The following is a 9,418-nucleotide window of genomic DNA, read 5'->3' as shown; positions in this document are numbered from 1 at the left end:
GCTGTGGTTGGCGGTTGTTCAGCCGCTGTGGTCTTTTCCTCTGGACTGGGCGGTGCTGGCAGAGACGATGAAGACTGTAGTCTGGCCGCTTGACTCCGGGTGATGGCGTTCGCGAAGGCAGTAACGATTCCTCCACCGAGATCATTCCCCAAGACAACATCAGTTGGGAGGCCATCCATTACGGCAACATCTCTTAGCTCTTGTCCAGCTCCCCAGTCGAGGTAGACTCTGGCCATGGGCACTTCTCGCTCTAGCCCATCGGCCACTGTAACTTTTGCAGTGCAACCCTGCAGTACGGCAGCAGGGTCGACCAGGTGGGGGCTTACAACGGTTATGGAGGCCCCAGAGTCTCTTAAGCCTTCGCCCTGCAGGGATCCCACTTGGACCGGCGGCAGGTGCCGCCACATATTGGGTGGGGGCTTCTTAGCCATACAGGTGACTCTTTCCGTGGAGTCCACCTGTTTCTTGCCACACTCCATCGGACTGACTGGAGGGGGCACAGTCTCTGGAAGCTCATCTTCACGGGTTAAGCAAGCAATCCGGGCTCCAGCACTCGGATTTGGAGCACGAGTCTGGGGTGCTTGGGATGTAGGACAGTTCATCCTCAGATGTCCGATCTTCCCACAGCCATAGCATTTTTTGTCCAGGCGTGGCTCCGATGGCCTCTGATTACTGGCAGGGGCACTGCGGGGCGGTTGCTGGCCAAAAGTACCCGGGTTGGAAGATGCTTGCTTTGGGGGGCGATGAGCTGAAGAGGGGTGTCCCCCTGGTGGTACTGTCTTTTGGGGCTGGCTGCTGGTTGGGCGCTTCTGCCCCTGCGGCCGAATTGCCACATACTTGTCTGCTAACTGGGCAGTCATCTTTAAGCTGGGTGGCTCCCGATCTAGCACCCACTCCTTCACTTCTGGGGCGCACCTGCGGTAGAACTGCTCCCTGCAGATCAGGTCGATCAGTGCGTCCCACGTAGTGGCTTCCGAATCCTTCACCCACTTCACCACGTACTGCCGCAGCTGGGTGGCGAACTGCTCATGGGTGCTGCTAGGATTCTTGGGCAAGTCTCTGAATTTCTTCCTGTAAGACTCGGGAGTGATGAAGAATCGCTGGAGGAGGGCCTTCTTGACTTCGTCGTAGTTCCCACAGTCCTCCGCGGCCACTCCTCGATAGGCCTCCAAGGCCTCTCCATGCAGAGTGGGCACAAGGTGTCTCACCCACTCTGACTTGGGTAGATCATGTAGTTTACAAGTCCTCTCAAAGACTTGCAAATGTCCATCAATGTCCCCATCACTGTCTGCAAACTTGGCAAACTGTATACGTCCTGATCTGTGTACAACAGCTGACAACGGCTCCCGGGGTACCACGGCTTGTGATGCCCGCTCCGCATGCCACATCCGAATGACAAGCATGCGTTCTTGCTCCGTTGCCCTTTCCCCCAATTCCGCTAGCCGATCTGCTAGGGTATCCGGGTCGCCCCCCCCTGGGACGTTGGGATCCTGGCCCTGCTAGGGATTGCTGGGAAACATGGCTGTTGTGAGAGAGGGCGGGGCTTGTGGATCTCACCGGTTCTGTACGAAGGGCCACTGTTGGGTCGTCTTCTGTGATGCTGACGTCGTCAGTGTTTTCCACCTCTACCCGATGAGACTCTTCCCAGCTCTTGAGCGCCGCCTGCATGACGCTCCTGGACGCGTTGAAAGGGATTTCCACACCCTTCCCCTGGTATACGATCTCCAGATCCTCCTTGGACATTCCGCTGAATTCCGCCATCTTGTGCGTTCTCCTGCGCTGCAGTTACTCCTCTCCTGAGTAACTCGGCTTCTCCAATCGGGTGATGAAAAGCCGCCTGGGATTATCCCACCACTATGCCACCAATTTCTGTGACAGGACGGTACCGTACGGAAGCACTCGCCGCTTGCCGCGTCCCGACGACTGCGCACAGAATGGAAGGTCAAGCCGCACGAGGCCTGACCACATAGGGGATTCCCGCTTACCGTCAGTAACCGCCTGCTACTGACTCCACCCACTGCGCTGTGGGCGGGTTCTCGCTGCCACCACCAAACTCCTAACTTGCCGTGGCGTTTGGAACCACGGTTCTGCTCTGTATGTGCCGACGCACTGCCTTACCACACCTGTGTGGTGTTGACGAATCCCCACTAGCCACTTGCTAGGCCTCTACCGGTAGCTGGCGGAAGGCGGAGCTTGGAGACGTCAGGTGCTTCCCTGGACAGCCGGAGAACGGGGCTAGGTTTGGCCTAACCCTGTAGGTCACAAGATGAAGCAGTCTTCTTGAGGCAAAGATGTTTATTGCTCAAATAACCTTTAAAAAGGCTCCTCCCTATTGCTAGGGGCAACAGCATACAATCAGATGTTTTCAGCAGAAGAAGATGTTACAATACACACTCCTATGGGCCAACTGCCCTTCTTTTATCGCTCTCCAAGACCCCTTACCACAGGGGGTAAGCCCGCCCTGTGGTGCACAACCATCAACCAATCAATGTTTACCCATGAGCTGTGCATGCTCTGGTCTCATGCACAGCTTTACATTGTTCCCTATGGACAGTGGGGAGTGGTCGGTCTCCTTTGACTCTCCCATCTTGGAGATTCAGGATACTCCCACGGTGCCGTTCAGTCTGGCTGGGGGGAAGTTTTCCCTCCTAAATCTGACTTCCAGAAACCTGCCCGGGACCCCTCTCACTGCTTGCAGCCTGGATTTGGGCTCCAGAGCTGGGCAGCCTGGCTCCCCGGTCCAGGTTTCTTGGCACTACGGGTGATCTCCATGGAGCTCCAAGAAACCACTCAGCCTGTTTCCTAGCTGAGCTGCTTCTCTTTCTCCCTGTGCCCCTTGGAAAGGTGAGGCTGGATGGGAAAGCATTACGTTTTTTGGGGAAAAGGTCTGGGAGAATCCATCAGCCTGCACAGCCATGGATTCCCCCCTCTTGGGACACACAATCAAGTAAGTGCAATTTATCTTTAAATACATTACATTTAAATCACACTGTACATGTTTATACATTTAAATACACTCTGAGCCTGCACAGGCTCCACATACCTAGGCACTGCATGTTTTACACAATGTCCTGTTCTGTAACTACTGTGCCCAGCGCTCAGCGCTGGGCTTCCCTAGCCCTGCAGCCTGGCTGCTAGGGCTCTCTCTCAGTGCTGGAGGTATGGGGCTGGCTTCCCCCATCCTCCAGCCTGCCTTCCTGCCTCTGGGGTTCCAGGGAGCTGGCTCTCCCTGTCCCCCCAGTGTGGCACTAACTCCGTGGCCTCGCCGCACGCAGCGGCGCACCCCCCTGTACCGAAGCCCGGCGGCCCGGGACACTTGTCCCGGCCGCCCCCCAGCACTCAGCATCCTAATTACACCCCCGCCGCTAGGGAGCCGGCTAGCCCGGTCACCCCTGAGCGGCGCTGACTTGTGGCCTCGCCGCAGCGTCCGGCGGGGAGCCGGGCTGCGGCGCACCCCCCTCGCCGGCTAGCAGCCCGGGACGTCTGTCCCGGCTGCTGCGGCTGGCTACCCGCGCTGGGCTGAGGCGCCGGGAGCAGAGCTCCCGGCCCCCAGCGGCGGCTCTCACAGAGAGCACTGCAGCGGGAGCCTAGCTCCCAGCCGCAGCGCTCACCCTTCTCCCCGGCGTGCACACTCGAGTGCGCCCGGGGCTACACTGACCGCTGCCGGGAGCGGAGCTCCCGGCCTCCGGCGGTCAGCGGCTCCCTCCCTCCCCCGGCGCGCACACACTGCTGAGCGCGCCGGGGGCTGTCCTTCCTGCCGTGGTCTCCGGAGGGGTCCGGGACCACGGCACATTCAAAAATACAGGTTTTTTTTAACATTAATAAAACACGGCGCCTAGCGCCCAACATATTTCAAATCTGGCGCCAAGCGCCCATTGTCCTTGCAAATGGCGCCGGGCACTAGGGGTTAACCCTTTCAGTGCCGCGGCGGCCATTTGCCTCGTGCCTGGGCCTCTCCTGCCACACTAGGTATCCCCATACCTGCTCTGCCCTGTACAATACATGATAGTCTCCTCTTACCCAGTGATGTGAGGGGCCGGTGATTCTCCATCATCATGTCCTTGTACAGACCCCTGTGTTCCTCTATATACTCCCCCTCCTGCATGGAGACATAGACAGTGACATCCTGACACCTTATAGGCACCTGACACACACAGTGATACAGTCATCACCCAGACACGTCCCCTGGTGTTACTGTATAATGTCCCATTCCTAGCAGTCACCTCTCCAGTCATCACCCAGACACATCCCCCGGTGTTACTGTATAATGTCCCATTCCCAGCAGTCACCTCTCCAGTCATCACCCAGACACATCTCCTGGTGTTACTGTATAATGTCCCATTCCCAGCAGTCACCTCTCCAGTCATCACCCAGACATATCCCCTGGTGTTACTGTATAATACCCCATTCCCAGCAGTCACCTCTCCAGTCATCACCCAGACACGTCCTCTGGTTTTCCTGTATAATGTCCCATTCCCAGCAGTCACCTCTCCAGTCATCACCCAGACACATCCCCTGGTGTTACTGTATAATACCCCATTCCCAGCAGTCACCTCTCCAGTCATCACCCAGACACATCCCCTGGTGTTACTGTATAATACCCCATTCCCAGCAGTCACCTCTCCAGTCATCACCCAGACACGTCCCCTGGTGTTACTGTATAATGCCCCATTCCCAGCAGTCACCTCTCCAGTCATCACCCAGACACATCCCCTGGTGTTACTGTATAATGCCCCATTCCCAGCAGTCACCTCTCCAGTCATCACCCAGACACATTCCCTGGTGTTACTGTATAGTGCCCCATTCCCAGCAGTCACCTCTCCCGTCATCACCCAGACACATTCCCTGGTGTTACTGTATAATGCCCCATTCCCAGCAGTCACCTCTCCTGTCATCACCCAGACACATTCCCCGGTGTTACTGTATAATGCCCCATTCCCAAGCAGTCACCTCTTCAGTCATCACCCAGACACATTCCCCGGTGTTACTGTATAATGCCCCATTCCCAAGCAGTCACCTCTCCAGTCATCACCCAGATACATCCCCTGGTGTTACTGTATAATGCCCCATTCCCAGCAGTCACCTCTCCAGTCAGCAACTGAATGATTCTGTTGGTGAGTTCCAGGATCTTCTTGTCATTGTGTCTCTCATGTGTCAGTGAGTGAGGTGGAGGCACCGTGATTGGGCTCTGGGTTCTACTCAGTCCTCCTGATACACGGGGATGGCTGCTTGGTGTCTCATACTCATTGGATGTCTTCTTCACTATTGTGTAATCCTGTGTAATGGTGGAGACATCATATATCAATATATACACTCTCAGATCCCTTCACCTCCCCAGTCATGTCCCTGTATTATTACTATAGAAATAAGTGACGTCACTGTGACACTCCCAGATTTCCTCACCTCCACAGTTATGTCCCTGTATTATTACTATAGGTATGTGATGTCACTGTGACGCTCCCAGATCCCCTCACCTGCCCAGTCATGTCCCTGTATTACTACTATAGATTTGTGACACCACTGTGTCACTCCCAGATCCCCTTACCTCCTCAGTCATGTCCCTGTATTATTACTATATATATAAGTGACCTCACTATGACGCTCCAATTTCCTCATCTCCCCAGTCATGTCTCTGTATTATTACTATAGATAAAAGTGATGTCACTGTGACACTCCCAGATTCCCTCACATTCCCAGTCATGTCCCTGTATTATTACTATAGACAAAAGTGACATCAATGTGACACTCCCAAATCCCCTCACCTCCCCAGTCATGTCACTGTATTATTGCTATAGATAAATGTGACGTCTAAGTGATTCTCCCAGATCCATTCACCTCCCTAGTCATGTCACTGTATTATTACTAAAGATATAAGTGATGTCACTATGACACTCCCAGATCCCCTTACCTCACCAGTCATATCCTTGTATTGTTTCTATAGATATAAGCGATGACGCTGTGACACTCCCAGATCCCTTTGCCTCCCCAGTTATGTCCCTATATAATTACTACAGATATAAGTGACATCACTGTTCTGCTCCCAGATCCCCATACCTCCCCAGTCACGTCCCTGTATTATTACTATAGTGATGCCACTTAGTATTATTACTAAGTGATGCCACTGTGACACTCCCAAATCCCCTCACCTCCCCACTCATGTCTCTGTATTATTACTATAGATATGTGATGTCACTGTGACGTTCCCAGATACCCTCACCTCCCCAGTCATGACTCCGTATTATTACTATTGATATAAGTGATGTCACTGTGACGATCCCAGATCTCCTTACTTCCACAGTCAAGTCCCTGTATTATTAATATAGATATAAGTAACTTATCAGTAACTCTTCAAAATCCCCTCGCCTACCCAGTCATGTCCCTGTATTATTACTATAGACATAAGTGATGTCACTGTGATGCTCTAAGACCCCCTCACCTCCCCAGTGACATCCCTGTATTATTACTATAGATATGTTACCTCACGGTGATGCTCCGATTCCCTCACCTCCCCAGTCATATCCCTGTATTATGACTATAGATATTAGTGATGTCACAGTGACGCACCCAGATACCCTCACCTCCCCAGTCATGTCCCTGTTTTATTACTATAGATATTAGTGATGAGCGGGTTCGGTTTTACTCGGTTCTCAAAACGGCATCTTATTGTCTCACGGATGTCACGTGTTTTGGATAGCCAATAAGATGCCGTTTTGAGAACCGAGTAAAACCGAGTAAAACCGAACCCGCTCACGACTAATAGATATAAGTAACATCACTGTGACACTCCCAGATCCGCCACACCTCCCTAGTTATGTCCCTGTATTATTAATTTAGATATAAGTGATGCCACAGTGATGCTCCCAGATTCCCTCACCTCCCCAGTCATGTCTCTGTATTATTACTATAGATATAAGGTCACAGTGATGCTCCCAGATCCTATCACCTCCCCAGTCATGTCCCTGTATTATTACTATAGATATAAGTGATGTCACTGTGACACTCCCAGATCTTCTCACCTCCCCAGTCATATCTCTGTATTATTACTATAGATATAAGGTCACTGTTATGCTCCCAGATCCACTCACCACCCCAGTCATGTCCCTGTATTATTACTATAGATATAAGGTCACTGTTACGCTCCCAGATCCACTCACCACCCCAGTCATGTTCCTGTATTATTACTATAGATATAAGTGATGTCACTGTGACACTCCCAGATCTTCTCACCTCCCCAGTCATGTCCCTGTATTATTACTATAGATATAAATCACTGTGACGCTCCAAGATCCCCTCACCTCCCCAGTCATGTACCTGTATTATTACTATAGATATAAGGTCACTGTGACGCTCCCAGATCCACTCACCTGCCCAGTCAGCAGGTAGATGATCTCCAGGGTGATTTCTACTATACTCTCAGTCCTGTGACTCCTGTCCTTGTCCATCCTCAGTGAATCAGAGAGAATACAGAACGTGTGATGTGTAATAAAGACTCTGTTCCTCACAGCTGGAGTTCCTGGAATAAATATAATACATAAAACATATTGCACATGGAACATAGTAAATATGGAAATGAGTGGCCATTAAGTCTCCTATTTCCCCACAGCCATAGAGTCCTGGAAAGTGTCTCCAAGGTTCCTGTGACCCAGCCCCATAAGGCTGTACTGCATAGTGGGCCTGATCTAGATATTAGCGCTATTGTGGGAGGAGTCACAATGAACTGATGGTCGGTACACCGCTCATGTGCACGACCCGTACGGAGCATGTGCTCTGTGTCCTGAGTTGTCAGACGAGTATGGCTGCAGCCATGAAGTGGTGTAAGGGTGAGAATTGGTTGTGAAGGGACAGGGTCTCCTGAGGGAAATTTCATGGCCTCATTCATGGAGCTGCGGCGTACAGTCTCCGTGACGACAGGTTTCACACATCCAGCTGATGGTGTAGCAAAGGCAACAGGAGACAGGCAAGGGGGTGGCAGGAGACAGGCAGGGGAAAGGCGGCAGGAGACAGGCAGGGGGAAGGCGGCAGGAGACAGGCAGGGGAAAGGCGGCTGGAGACAGGCAGGGGAAAGGCAGCAGGAGACAGGCAGGGGAAAGGTTGCAGGAGACAGGCAGGGGAAAGGTTGCAGGAGACAGGCAGGGGGAAGGCGGCAGGAGACAGGCAGGGGGAAGGCGGCAGGAGACAGACAGGGGAAAGGTTGCAGGAGACAGGCAGGGGAAAGGTTGCAGGAGACAGGCAGGGGAAAGGCAGCAGGAGACAGGCAGGGGAAAGGTTGCAGGAGACAGGCAAGGGAAAGGTTGCATGCGACAGGCAGGGAAAAGGTTACAGGTGACAGGCACAGGAAAGGTTGCATGCGACAGGCAGGGAAAAGGTTACAGGTGACAGGCAGGGAAAAGGTGGCAGGAGACAGGCAGGGGAAAGGCGGCAGGAGACAGGCAAGGAAAAGGCGGCAGGAGACAGGCAAGGAAAAGGCGGCAGGAGACAGGCAGGGGAAAGGTGGCAGGAGACAGGCAAGGGAAAGGCGGCAGGAGACAGGCAGGGGAAAGGCGCCAGGAGACAGGCAGGGGAAAGGCGCCAGGAGACAGGCAAGGCAAAGGCGGCAGGAGACAGGCAGGGGAAAGGCGACAGGAGACAGGCAGGGTAAAGACGGCAGGAGACAGGCAAGGGAAAGGCGGCAAGAGACATTATTTGTTCTCAGGAGATTGTATAAATTGTTAATCATTTGTAACAAAAGTTAGGTTTTATTCTTTGAGAATATCTCATTATTTCTTCACAAGAGTGCACCCACAAAGAAGTCTACGTTCTTTCTCTTGTCACTGTGACACTCCCAGGTCCCCCCACCTCCCCAGTCATGTCCTTGTATTATTACTATAGATATTAGTGAGGTCACTGTGACGCTCCCAGGTCGCCCTCACCTCCCCAGTCATGTCCCTGTATTATTACTATAGATATTAGTGAGATCAATGTGACATTCGCAGGTCCCCCCACCTCCCCAGGCATGTCCCTGTATTATTACTATAGATATAAGTGATGTCACTGTGACAGTCCCAGGAGTATGATATACATTTGCTTCATACTGCTCCAATTAGCATCTGTTACACATGCCAGGGATATTATGGTCTCTGCCTTAATATATCCTAGAATTTGAGCAATATTTTCAATCCCCACAATTACATATAATAAAATTAATAATAATAATAACAACGACACGAAAGGCTGCACCCCAGTATAAAAATAATAACATGTCTGTATTAACAGGACACCACAGGCTACTCCCCCTTTATAATCATAACAGGACCCACAGGCTGCTACTGCTGTATTATAATAACAGGACACCAAAGGCTGCTCCCCCTGTATTATAATAATAATAACAACACACCACAGGCTGCTCCGCCTGTATAATAATAATAATAATAATAACAAC

This window comes from Pseudophryne corroboree (genome assembly GCF_028390025.1).
Source record: "Pseudophryne corroboree isolate aPseCor3 chromosome 3 unlocalized genomic scaffold, aPseCor3.hap2 SUPER_3_unloc_8, whole genome shotgun sequence".
Lineage (NCBI taxonomy): Eukaryota > Metazoa > Chordata > Amphibia > Anura > Myobatrachidae > Pseudophryne > Pseudophryne corroboree.
This window is presented reverse-complemented; position numbering follows the sequence as displayed.